Source organism: Calidris pugnax, unplaced genomic scaffold (assembly GCF_001431845.1).
Source record: "Calidris pugnax isolate Ruff unplaced genomic scaffold, ASM143184v1 scaffold34, whole genome shotgun sequence".
Taxonomy (NCBI): Eukaryota; Metazoa; Chordata; class Aves; order Charadriiformes; family Scolopacidae; genus Calidris; species Calidris pugnax.
The window spans coordinates 5196832-5210912 of record NW_015090771.1 but is presented as its reverse complement, the minus strand read 5'-3'; the positions used below and the strand labels follow the sequence as shown (position 1 = coordinate 5210912).

Genomic DNA, 14081 nt, shown 5'->3' with positions numbered 1-14081 from the left:
CCCCTCAGCCTCCTTTTCTCCAGGCCGAACACCCCCAGTTCCCTCAGCCTCTCCTCATGAGACTTACTCTCCAGACCCCTCATCAGCTCCGTTGCTCTTCTCTGGACCTGCTCCAGCCCCTCAATGTCTTTTTTGTGGTGAGGGGCCCAAAACTGGTCCCAGCACTCGAGGTGAGGCCTCACCAGTGCCCAGTACAGGGGGACCATCTGGAGGAATTTTCTGGAGAAATTTCTGGAGAAATTCTGGCTGAGGCCTAGTCTCTGCTCTGTCTGCCCATGCTCACATATTAGGATTCAGCTTTTCCACAGCTGGCTACACTTTTACCTCAGTACTACTCTGCAGAATCACAGAATTGCCTAGGTTGGAAAGGACCTGAGTCCTACTCACCACACTGTTCCTGACAGGCCAGGATGCCGTTGGCCTTCTTGGCCACCTGGGCACACTGCTGGCTCATGTTCAGCTGGCTGTCCACCAACACCCCCAGGTCTTTTTCTGCCAGGCAGCTCCAGCCACTCTGCCCCCAGCCTGTAGCGCTCAGGGGGTTGGTGTCACCCAAGTGCAGGACCAGGCACTTGGCCTTATTGAACCCCACACCATCGATCCAGCCTGTTCCAGATCCCTCTGCAAAGCCTCTCTACCCTCCAGCAGGTCCACACTCCCACACAACTTGATGTCATCTGCGAACTCATTGAGGGTGCACTCGATCCCCTTGTCCAGATCATTGATAAAGATATTAAAGAGAACGGGTCCCAGTACCGAGCCCTGGGGGACACCACTTGTGACCAGCCACCAACTGGATTTAACTGCATGATGTAGGCCTGAGTGTATTAATCAAGCAAATCCTAACTGTCTTGTCTGGTCCTTTGCTCTTGTGAGTTTCCTTGGGGTTTACCATAATATTGTATAAAACTCAGTGTCTGCATGGGGGGTTGGAACTTGATGATCTTTAAGGTCCCTTCCAACTCTAACCATTCTATGATTCTATGTCACTATTGAATTGCTTTATTTACTTTCATTGAAAGTTTTTCAGGAACTGCCATTTTGGTGTTTAGTTGTACAGCACCTGGAATGTCACAAGCCTGGTCCAGGCTTATGGATCCTGAAACAACTGACCATTCATAAAATACTAAGTGTAATCATTGGTAAATGACAATCTCTGTATTACACTGGCAAAGCAAAGAAGAGCTAATTGTGGTCTTAGAGGCTGGCATGACATACACATACTAATATCATGGTTTACTAGATCATATCACTTGCATAGTGTGTCTGCATGTCTCCTGGACAGTACTGTTTGCATCCGACTGGATGTACATTACACAGAGATAATCAAACTTTAAAGCACTTAAAGGAGAATTACTGTAATTTGGTTCAGGCTTTCTAAAGCAGTTAGCCAGCCTGGTTTTAAGGGAGAGAAGCTTCATTTCCCAGATACATGGGAACATATCGGTAGCAGCAGGACACGACACTATTTCCAGGTACTAGGAACACATTTATCAGGAGAGTAGAAGTCCATGGCTCGCCTGAAAAGAATCAAATAGTTCCACACAATGCTGGGCAGAGGTACATCAACAGCACTTATGCAGGAACAAACTGCCAAAGAAGTTTCTGATCAAAACAATTCCAAACCCATGCAACAAGTTGCAGGGCCACAGAGGCAAACAAAATCGAGATGTGGTGAGAAAGAGTGACTACAAAAATCCTATTCTGTGTGGGAGCCTTCGAGTGAGAGACCCACCCCTCTAGCTGCCTTATTCTGGCTTACTAGGCTGGAATTACACTGTGTCTGTTTAATGAGTAGATTTTGCTTCAGAAATTGTTTTTTCAAACCAAACACATTTGTTTGAACTATCAGTTTCAACGTTTTTGACTAGATTTTGCAAGTCCAGTGTACATAAGAGAGAAAAACTTAAATACAGACACTGACCTTTTCACTCTGCAAGCAGAGGTTTCAACAAAGTTTCGTCTGGTTAGAGATTTCAGAAGATTTCAAAAGTTTTGAAAGCCTTGGAGGTATTTGTGAAACAAAACCTGTTTTTTACAGCTTGTTCCAATGTCGACAGGCACTGAGAGGCAGAGCAGGACCTGACACTCCAGCTAATTAGCACTCCGTGCTGGCTCAGAAGCATAGCTGGACACTAACAGGATTCTGTCTTACACAGACTAACAGTTAACAGAATCTTTTGGCCAACCTCCTTACTTTAGTGTCTTCTATTTCTTGTCAAATGTAAAGTGAGATTTTCTTGCTAATCTTATTACTGCGCCGTTACTACCTACACCTGCATTCTTTATTTCTGATACAATTTGCAATAGCAGTGTAAATCTCCCAGCTAGAATCTTTCCCCTATGCTTGTATCAGACAACAGAACATAAGCTGTTGTCTTACACATAATTTTGCAGCTGATGCAGTAAAGGAGATAGACATGAATCGAAGATGGCACCGAGGGTGTTTCCCTTGCAATGAACTACATTCCACTTGGAGGTTTCCTTAGAAGCAAAGAACATAGATTGAAGATAGTCCCTCAAAGATCTGCTTTCTGGCATACAACAGATGAAAAGGAAGATGTTCAAACGGATTAAGACTGTATCAGGAAGAGAGCTTTATCATTTCTATATTCAGTTTTACCTGAGTGTAAACTGCTGGAATAACACTGATTCAACCTGAGAGACCACAAAATACTGTTATCCAAAGTGAAGCATTTCCAAAATGTTCCTGCAGGTTCCAGAGTCTCTCCTGCTGCCAGAGTAATTTAAATGTAATGCATTAACTTTATTTAAAAATATCTCTCTGCTTTGGAGAGGAGCTTGGAGCCAGCTGCCCTCCCTCTCAGCATATGTAAGTGATAATGGCAGGTGAATATGTACTATACAGTAGCTTCATATTTCTCCCATTAGGATCCATGTCACTTTCTATTTTCGAGAGCTGAGTGAGTGTTTACTAGGCTACGCTTCTTCCCCCTCCTTCCCCTGTACCATAACCTTGTAACCCAAGAGGCAGTATTGGGTTTGCAGTGCTCTGACCTTGTGTCCCTCTACTTGAAATTAACTGCTTTTATCCCGCGATGGCTGCCGCTTGGGTTACACCGATAACCTTTCCTGACAGGCCTGGGGAACTTCCCAGCAGAAGCAGGAAAGGACCACGGTTTACCTCAATTCAAACACCAGCAATTCAAAGCTGGGTCCCCGATAGGCTGGGATGGTGTTAGATCTTTCTCAAGTTGCCCTGCATCCTTCACAGGGCCATGAAGGGACTTGCCATTTAAGCCTTTGGGTGACTGATCCACAGGTGACCCAGGGACTGAATTCACATTCTGGGCCCCTTTCTCCAGGCCTTAATCAAGTGAAATACTTAAGTGAACTTCTTAGGTATTTTGTCTGGTAAAGACAGAAGAATCAAGCCACTTGTGGAATCCATCACATACATTTAACACGAAAAAGCAATTCCCTATCCATTAAGCTACCGTACATCACCCTCCCACACACGTGTGACCCCAGAAAGATATCCAGGGAAGGAATGACATGACAAATGGGAAGACGTTTGAATTACTTTGTAATTCCCATCTGGAGGGTCTCCACCTAAACCCCCCAGGAGTTTTACCCATGTGCCAACTGCGAGATCAAGCTGGAACCAAACCACTGACTGCCAGTGTTTGGTGGCCTGGTTCATAGAATAAAAAAAAACTTGGTGGAAGCTGGACAATTGCTGCCATTACTTTGAATATCCTCTTTGCATAGCATTTGAGTTAATTTTGGCTTCTACATACTGTAAAACTGTGCCTTACTGAATTGCTAGTTGCTGCTCAAAAGGACAGTTCCATATACTTTGGGCTCTGGCTGCATCTTCCCACTCCTCACCTTGGCCAGCACGGGCACTTCTCTGATGCTATACAGAACCAGGTCAGCTTAGACAGCAGAAAATTAATCACTCTTTTTTCATGGTTTAGTTTTAGGCTGTTTTGGTTTGAACAAACTCACTTAAGGTTCAGAAAAATGCAGACTTAAACTATAAAACGAAACAAACAAACAAGCAAGCAGCACACTGATAGACGGCTCAAACATTTTCTGAAACTTCACTTTTACCATTTGCCAAAAGTAGCGTTTGATCTGGTATGACTAGAAATTCTTCTGTCTTGCCACTTTTTCAGACTATGGTCACTTAGCCCCAGATTTCGATAGCTCTGGAAAGCTCAGCGGACAAGACTTGGATTCCTTCTAGCACATATCTCCACACCTTGCTTTCTCTCCACCTCCAAAACACATTCAATTATACTCAAGGCAACACAAATTTTGAAAGCTTTTACACATTGTACACACTAAGAAGAAAAACAGACTTATTTTGCCTTTCAGGTATTTTAACGAGTTGCTAATACTTCTCCCAAACAACATTCTTTACTTTCAATCCCTAGCCTTCGTTTTCAACCAGCCCTGCTTTGAGGAATTAAAGTCCTTTTTCATAAAGCCATTGCCTATCAGTGGGCACTTGAAATATGACCAACGGTTATATCCCCTACACGTCATAGTCATATTTTATAGCACCTATTTTTTTTTTAATGTGGATGCACAGACGGAGAGTTTATACTTATTCATAGAGAAGACTCATTTGCTTTGATTAAGTATTCATGAGAGCAACTGCTGAGCCTTCTAGTATCTCCAGAGACCAAAATATGCTCTTTCCCAAATCACTAGAAAATAGACAGCATCAGGGGAAGCGCACTGACAAGACCTTACTGATTTATGCCAGCTTCCCAGTCGAGCTGTCATACCTAGGGTTGTTGCAAGAGGTAATAGTCCTTCACATTGAATCCTTGGTTTGTCTGCCTGACCTGTCAGTTAACTGGTGGTTAACAGTTAATGCATTTCCCAACGGTGTTCTGTGATAAAGGAACATGCTGGTGGTTTCATAACGTATTTTTCATTGCAGGTGCTGTCTCCAGCAGTTAAAAGTCTGTCTTTCCCTATTTACAACGGGGTTATAAAGCTCCACTGATTTTCATGCTTTGGAAACCAGTAGCTAATATATTGTACAAATTGCAAGCCTTTCACCCACATATGTGACTTCTTTAGAGCTCAAAGTATCATCCTCGATAACGATGAGAAATGCTGGCCTGGCTGTTACATGTCTGATAAGTGCACACAAAACAGCTGAGGGAATTAACAAACCAAGGGCAAAAGGCAAAGATCATGTATGGGATTAAGGTAGACAGTGATCCTCCCTGAAACATGCTGTTTGACCATTTCATTTTGAAAAGGCAATATGACTTTGAAGCCCTAACAGTATTTTCCATAGAGCTGAAAAGTAAGGATGACAGATGTCCCACTAGCTCACTGTCTACTGTCACAGCAAATATAGTTTTCTTGTCACCACCTACAAATCCCAAGATACGACTTCCTTCCCTCCCTCCCTCCCTCCCGTTTATCCCTCCATGTCTAACTCCACATTTCCTCACCCCACCTGCTCTGCCAGGCTCTGACTTCACAATCACTGCCGCCAAGTCCCTCATGAACAGCAAGTTTCCTAAGCTCATTTGCAAAGTCTCTGTCCTTCTTTTAATGGCTTATTACTTTCATGCTACTAATTATAAGCAAGCGAACATACCTCATCTTTTTATAAAATAAAACAAGGAAAGAATGAGTTTGTCAGGTAAATCCTGAGATGAATGACATTGCAGGGAAAACTCACATTTGGTCAGGATTTCGCTGACACTCACTGATTTTTATTGGTATCAGTGGGAATCTGCATAAGGATCTAACTAACTTCTCTTGCAAAGCTTAAAAAAGGGCAAGGAGATAACAACAACAAAATGAAGCCCATAAAAAAACTAGAAAAAAATCATTGCAACACTGACAGAGGCCATTACGCAAACAATCAGCATATTTTAGTATTGGACCCCAATTTTCCTTCCTGCTGCTCTGGTCGGGAAGAATATTCATACAGGGGCGCTACATCTGGCCTGAAAACATTCTCCAGGCTCCAGCAATGATGTTCTTTCTTTCCTCCTGCCAGAGTCCTCAAGATCTTAAGGCACAACTTTCCAAGACTCCCCCACAGTGCATACATGCTCTTGCCAGAACTTCACCTTTCCACTTCCTTACACCCAGTTTGTCAAAAGGAAATTCTCAACCTCAATCACTTTACTCACAAAGGAAATGAGAGATACAGGCTATATCTACACAACACAACAAAGATCTAGGTATCACCAAGTGACTTATTTTCAGGCCTTGAAGCAACACAGTACAGTGAACATTAGCACCTAAACTCATACCAACAAGCTTTTATATCTCTGTGGCACCAAGCTGATGCAGCTGTGCTGCTTCCAGCACTCCATCATGTCCTTGTCTTGCAGCATGTGGATACCTGATTCATGTCAGCATCTGAAACACGAGCGCAGGACTCCATCTCAGTTGCCTAACCCCTCCTCAGAGTCTACTTCATCTTCCACAGCAACACAGGTGGTGTGTGGTTTGGGCTGGACTGGCCACTGAAGCAAACTTCTTTCAAGTGCACTTCTCTTCAAGCATCACCTCTAGTTATTGACACTCTTTGCTGAAAAGAACTTTCTTTTTAAAGAGCAGAAGGTAAATATCTTTGTCTCCTCCTGCCCTTCCCCTGGGGTTTTATCATTCTTCTGTCTTCCCTGTTAGTTACAGCAGATAAGGCTGATTCAGCCAGTCAGCAGACTTTTTTTGCTCATGAAGCTATAGATCTGCTTCTGTTCTATATTGGATGTCCTCTCTGGGACTCGGGAGAAAAATATGTTTTAGTGCCTGAACTGGCTGACTAAATATTTCAGGAATTAGGTTAAGTGTTGTCTGCCTTCCTGCGGATGTGAAATCCTTTTAGGGTTAGGTTAACCCTTTGCACCTACAATATCAACAGTCACATACTCAGATAGTAAAAACAGAAGCTATTCAAAATAATCCACATCCTCTGCTAGCCTGGTGGTCACTCTTGGGTTTTACTAAGGATGAATTGTAATCATATGAAAGATCTTGGACCAAGATAGAGCACTTCCCATGTCTTTCCTTTCATCAGCAAAAAAAAAAAGTACTGAATTAATAAGAAAAGTCAATACCATGTATCCTTGTAGTCATCAAAGTGTAGAGCAATTATATTTCTCAGACAGTCTGGTTTTAAAAGAAGTCTGTGTTCACACAGTACAAAACATCCAACTTTCACAGACATAAATATCAATGGTCTACCCAGAAGCAATACCCACCAGGGAATTTTTCCAAGATCCCTAAAGGGCACCATATCTAAGTAAAACGAGGAGCAATGAGGTTCTAGGAGAACATCAGCCAAGGAGAGATCCTCCCAAACTGCAAAAACAGGCAAGAATTAAACTTGGCAGATATTTCTCAAGGTGATGAGAAAACATGTCAAATGTATGGTGCAAGCGACTCCCTGACGTGTCAGAAACAATTTCAGCGTCAATTCCACCACATATGCAAGTCCACCTGAGATTTCAGGTTGGAGGGGTGGAGGAAGAGCTATGTCAGTGACTCCCTGATGTGTCAGAAACAATTTCAGTTTCAATTCCACCACATATGCAAGTCCACCTGAGATTTCAGGTTGGAGGGGTGGAGGAAGAGCTGTGTCATCACCAAACTCCTCTTCCCTACCTACCCAACCTACTCTGAGCTCAGCAATGCCATCCATGGGTTTGTGTAACCAACACGATGAAACCCAGTGTGAGTTTGCTCCTCTAAGCATCACCACAGAACAAGCAACGACCACATTTTTTTAATAATAGTAACTGCAAAAAGTATACTCTGCGATCCACAAGAAAATACAAATCAGAAATGGGAATCATCACAGGGCAGAGCGTGTCAGAGATTACGTGGAGGGCAACTAGCATAGAGCTGCCTGAAAGCTCGTATGTGAACCCACAGTGTGGTCCTTAGGACCAAAGGATGGTTCCTTCAGTGCAGACATTGCACAAAGCTGCCTAAAATAAGCCTCTTCCAATCCCCCACTATGAAGCAGATAAACATGAACAGGGCAAGGGAGCCAATCAGCATATTTCAGTATTGGACCCCAGTTTTCCTTCCTGCTGCTCTGGTTGGGAAGAATATTCATACAGGGCACTACATCTGGCCTGAAAACATTCTCTAGGCTCCAGCAATGATGTTCTTTCTTTCCTCCTGCCAGAGTCCTCAAGATCTTAAGGCACAACTTTCCAAGACTCCCCCACAGTGCATACATGCTCTTGCCAGAACTTCACCTTTCCACTTCCTTACACCCAGTTTGTCAAAAGGAAATTCTCAACCTCAATCACTTCACTCACAAAGGAAATGAGAGATACAGGCTATATCTACACAACACAACAAAGATCTAGGTATCACCAAGTGACTTATTTTCAGGCCTTGAAGCAACACAGTACAGTGAACATTAGCACCTAAACTCATACCAACAAGCTTTTATATCTCTGTGGCACCAAGCTGATGCAGCTGTGCTGCTTCCAGCACTCCATCATGTCCTTGTCTTGCAGCATGTGGATACCTGATTCATGTCAGCATCTGAAACACGAGCGCAGGACTCCATCTCAGTTGCCTAACCCCTCCTCAGAGTCTACTTCATCTTCCACAGCAATACAGGTGGTGTGGTTTGGGCTGGACTGGCCACTGAAGCAAACTTCTTTCAAGTGCACTTCTCTTCAAGCATCACCTCTAGTTATTGACACTCTTTGCTGAAAAGAACTTTCTTTTTAAAGAGCAGAAGGTAAATATCTTTGTCTCCTCCTGCCCTTCCCCTGGGGTTTTATCATTCTTCTGTCTTCCCTGTTAGTTACAGCAGATAAGGCTGATTCAGCCAGTCAGCAGACTTTTTTTGCTCATGAAGCTATAGATCTGCTTCTGTTCTATATTGGATGTCCTCTCTGGGACTCGGGAGAAAAATATGTTTTAGTGCCTGAACTGGCTGACTAAATATTTCAGGAATTAGGTTAAGTGTTGTCTGCCTTCCTGCGGATGTGAAATCCTTTTAGGGTTAGGTTAACCCTTTGCACCTACAATATCAACAGTCACATACTCAGATAGTAAAAACAGAAGCTATTCAAAATAATCCACATCCTCTGCTAGCCTGGTGGTCACTCTTGGGTTTTACTAAGGATGAATTGTAATCATATGAAAGATCTTGGACCAAGATAGAGCACTTCCCATGTCTTTCCTTTCATCAAAAAAAAAAAAAAGTACTGAATTAATAAGAAAAGTCAATACCATGTATCCTTGTAGTCATCAAAGTGTAGAGCAATTATATTTCTCAGACAGTCTGGTTTTAAAAGAAGTCTGTGTTCACACAGTACAAAACATCCAACTTTCACAGACATAAATATCAATGGTCTACCCAGAAGCAATACCCACCAGGGAATTTTTCCAAGATCCCTAAAGGGCACCATATCTAAGTAAAATGAGGAGCAGTGAGGTTCTAGGAGAACATCAGCCAAGGAGAGATCCTCCCAAACTGCAACAACAGGCAAGAATTAAACTTGGCAGATATTTCTCAAGGTGATGAGAAAACATGTCAAACGTATGGTGCAAGTGACTCCCTGATGTGTCAGAAACAATTTCAGTTTCAATTCCACCACATATGCAAGTCCACCTGAGATTTCAGGTTGGAGGGGTGGAGGAAGAGCTGTGTCATCACCAAACTCCTCTTCCCTACCTACCCAACCTACTCTGAGCTCAGCAATGCCATCCATGGGTTTGTGTAACCAACACGATGAAACCCAGTGTGAGTTTGCTCCTCTAAGCATCACCACAGAACAAGCAACGACCACATTTTTTTAATAATAGTAACTGCAAAAAGTATACTCTGCGATCCACAAGAAAATACAAATCAGAAATGGGAATCATCACAGGGCAGAGCGTGTCAGAGATTACGTGGAGGGCAACTAGCATAGAGCTGCCTGAAAGCTCGTATGTGAACCCACAGTGTGGTCCTTAGGACCAAAGGATGGTTCCTTCAGTGCAGACATTGCACAAAGCTGCCTAAAATAAGCCTCTTCCAAGCCCCCACTATGAAGCAGATGAACGTGAACAGGGCAAGGGAGCCTCAGTTATGAAAAGCTTTTAATAAAACGTTTTACAACCGTGTGGCATTATGGCTAAGCAGGCATAAGTTACAGCAACCTCTTTTGGTCCACTAATAGCTAATCTATGTGCAATTTCGTTTCATAAATGAACCCAGGAGAATACAGGAGACTTTTCAGGAAGATATATTTTTTTCTGAATTTATTAGAGCAACACAGCAATCAACACCTGAATTTCAGAGCACAAATACGGTTCCACTGTGTGCATTGGGGAAGGCTATAAACACCCGTCATACAACAGGAAAACCTTAAAAGACATCTCCAAGCCTTGGGCAAATGTGTTATATTTCTGGATGCCACTCACAGCTGGGTCACAGTTGTCTGTACAGCAGGCCAAACCAAAACCCTGGAATCATGGATGTTCACACACCATAAAGAAGCCTGTATCTCAGTGAGGAACAAAGCTTTGCAGCTTTAACCTGACTGCACTCAGGGAGCACCCTTTTTGAATCACAGAATCACAGAATCTTCTAGGTTGGAAGGGACCTTAAAGATCATCTTGTCCAACCGTCAACCTGACAAAAATAGACACCCACACAACAAACAAGGAGCATCATCACTAAACCATACCTCCCAGCACTTCATCAACCCATCTTTTGAACACCTCCAGGGATGGTGCCTCAACCACCTCCCTGGGCAGCCCATTCCAATGCCTGATAACCCTTTCAGTGAAAAAATTTTTCCTAATATCCAGCCTGAACAATTGGTCTTTCTAACCTTATGGGACAATTTTTCTTTAGGGCTATTTTCCTCAGCCTAGGAAGCGAAAGAATCATCGACAATAACCAAACATCCTCCCTTCCCTGAATTTAAGTATTCAATCATTAAATTCCTGCGATTTTCCAGAGAGGATGAGCGCACGCGTCTGACTGTGCCGGAGCAGCTCTAAATTCATTGCCATGTGGCCACTTGCCCTGCTCTATGCACAGCTTGCCTCTGCTTGTGGTGTCAGCACAAAGTACAATAAAAAGTAACGTGCTTTGTCTCCCTGATTATCTACCCAAGGCAGTAGTCTCCCCAACCGAGACCGTCCGGCAGAGGAGAACACTCCCTCCCCTTCCTAAGTGGCAGGATGTGACCGTGAGGGGACAGTGAGGGAGGTTATCTTGGGACAGGCAGTAGACCAAAAAACAGCTTGCGTCAGCGTGGGAAAGGATTGGCCCGGAGCGGAGGGTGTGCCGGGGCACGCTCCCAGCCAGAGAAAAGCTGGGAATAAACAGGGAGAAAGTGGCTGGCAGGGAGCTTGAATAAAGGCCTCGGAAATGCAAAGAACTGGGCCACGCTAATGAGGGCACCAGCACTTCCCCGCGAGGAGAAAGCTGGGGAGGAGGGTGGGGGGAGAGGAGAGGAATGGAAAGCCGGACACGGAAAACTGTGGAAGAGTTGCAAAGGGAAAAGAAAGTGGCAACTTAGAAAGAAAGTAATGGGAAACCTCCATCTGACGGAGATAAACAGTAGGGTTGCTCAGGAATTTGGTGGGAGGGTTTCTCGTGATAAAATTTAATTAATGCAAAATCTGCCGTGGGTGTAACTGAAGCGCCGAGGAGTCCTTTACGTGGACAAGGTGTGGCAGAAACATCCTGGCCCTCGCCCCGGGGAGCTTACAGGTGGCACTTGGGCAAGAGGCAGCAGATGGCTGCAAACAGATAGATGGGCAGCAGGAGGAGATAGATGGAGAGAAACTGTTGGGCTGGTCTCAGCCCCAAAGCAGAACTTTGGCCTGCTCATTTCAAAGGAGGGCGTGCTTGGAAAAGAATAATGTGATATTTCAGCAGAACTTTACGGGGCACAAGCGAAAAAGCTAACAGCAGTGGAAATATGACTTCAAAAATTTATCGAAGGGAAGAGTTTAGCACAACAGACCAACTCGAGAGAGCTGGGAGCAACCGTTTCAGTAATATATGAGATGTAAAGGAGGGTGAAGGAGACACCAGGAATGAACTTGCAGTGAAACAGTCTCCACCTCAGGAAATGGAACAGACAGAGCTTGGCAACAAACTAGTAAGCAGGAGGTGAAGTACTGTGCCTAAAGTTTCAACACAATGCTGTTGCAATATATTTCTTCTCTGTAGAAAGTGCCCTTTGACAAAAGCATTTAAAAAGTCATCATTACCCTGAAAATAACTAGAATTTTAAGAAAATTTTGTAAAAACTCTAGTGAATGCTTGCTGCTGAACTGACAGCACTTCATGCTGTTGGTAGGATGCAGAAACAACAATCAGAGCTACACTTTATTCCTAGCTCTGCTTACAAAGAGCTGCTACGTAACTTTAAGCTAGTTGCTTTACTGTCTCAACATTCCATCTGTAAAAGGGGCATAAAACCAGCCATCTGTGTGACAGACATTAATGCTCAGATGCAGGCATCTGTAAAGGGTGTTGAAAGGGGTCTTTTCTGCAGGCACTGATGCACACATTCTTCCTCCTATTCTCATTTATCTCCCTTTCACTGTTGAAGAGACATCTACAGGGCTTATCTGTAATAAGCTGTCAGTTAAATTTCTATCCAAGTGAAACAAGAGACTCTCATTGCCTTAAAATACACCGGGGTGAAATCCCTACTAACTTAAGTAAATGCAAATTGCAGATTGCGGTATTTTATGGGGGCTTCATCAACACTTTTTCACATTATGCTTCAAGACTGATGCCAGCAGGGAGAGTTCCACGTTTTGGCAGGAAGTTTTCTACAACCTTGAGGTAGTAAACTCACCTTGCTTTATAACCATACACACAAACCCTGGTGAAGTCCACATGGCTTTCTCTACCTCTGCAACCTATGTTCTGACTTTTAATTGGAATTTATGGACATCAGTCATCACTTGAATACGACATAGTTCTTATCCCTACATTTACTGTATTTTAACCACTGAAATAGTCCATTCCTTTTAGCCATTTAATTCCTTTCTCACCATCAGACATACAGAAGATGTTTAATCAAAAGACTGAGGGTTTATTTGCTTACCTCTCTATGTAAATACTGTAATTTTGAGTAATTCATACCACTTTGTAATACTCCAAATATTTTTACCCTTTATGAGCTATGTATAAACTCAGCACATATATTTATATTATATATATATATATATACACACACTCACACTGACTTCTTCATTGACCTAGTCTGTATAAAGTACTTTGAAGTTTTTGGATGGTGCCATACAAGTGCAAGTTGTTACCCTCTTGCACACTTTTAAACCCTGAAGTTTCAATCGGAAAATGAATTCAAGTGAAAGAAATCTACAGAAAAGTCTTTCACATACATATACTTTAGCAACAAGAAAAATGGATCCAAATATACTCACCACTGTAATATTTCATGTACATATTCATGTCCAAAGCAGGATGAGATTTCCGTGTGCTGCTTTTGAAACCAGCCTTTCCTTCCCAGAGCGAATAGCGCGGCAGGGACTGCCATCCAGTGGGGAACCAAGGGCTTAACAGATGACTGAAACAGCAGATAAGTAAAATTAGTAAGTTTGAAGGCTGAAGAAGATTAAAAATAGTAGCTAATAACGATGCTGGAACTACTAATGGTAGAATTTCTTTAGTCAGCTTCAGATATTGGTTACAGTGTTTAAGTAAAAGACATTTATTTTCCAAATGCAGCTGTACATACAATCATAGACTCATTCAGGTACGAAAAGACCCTTGGGGTCATCGAGTCCAACCATCAACCCTACTCTACGAAGTTCTCCCCTACACCATATCCCCCAACACCACATCCAAATGACTCTTAACAGCAACACTTTGCACTGACCATCCAAAGTAGGTAAAATGAGGCTTCTTCAGTCACAGTCCATATATCCCCCAACACCACATCCAAATGACTCTGAACAGCAACACTTTGCACTGACCATCCCAAGTAGGTAAAATGAGGCTTCTTCAGTCCCAGTCCACGAAACAAGCTGCAGTTAAACACAACTCTTAGACACACTTGAAGTATTACAAGCCTGATTTCCCCTTTGTACAGGCTGTCTCCATTGATTTCAGTGAAGTA

General features: G+C 43.1%; 1 long non-coding RNA gene across 1 annotated transcript in view; it reads right to left on the bottom strand.

The window, feature by feature from the left end:
• LOC106887539 overlaps nt 1–14081 on the bottom strand; it is a 55769-nt gene that overhangs the window by 33406 nt on the left and 8282 nt on the right. The window contains exon 2 of the long non-coding RNA XR_001411916.1: nt 13387–13529. This is a non-coding gene — a long non-coding RNA (uncharacterized LOC106887539). The remainder of the gene's footprint in view (nt 1–13386; nt 13530–14081) is intronic.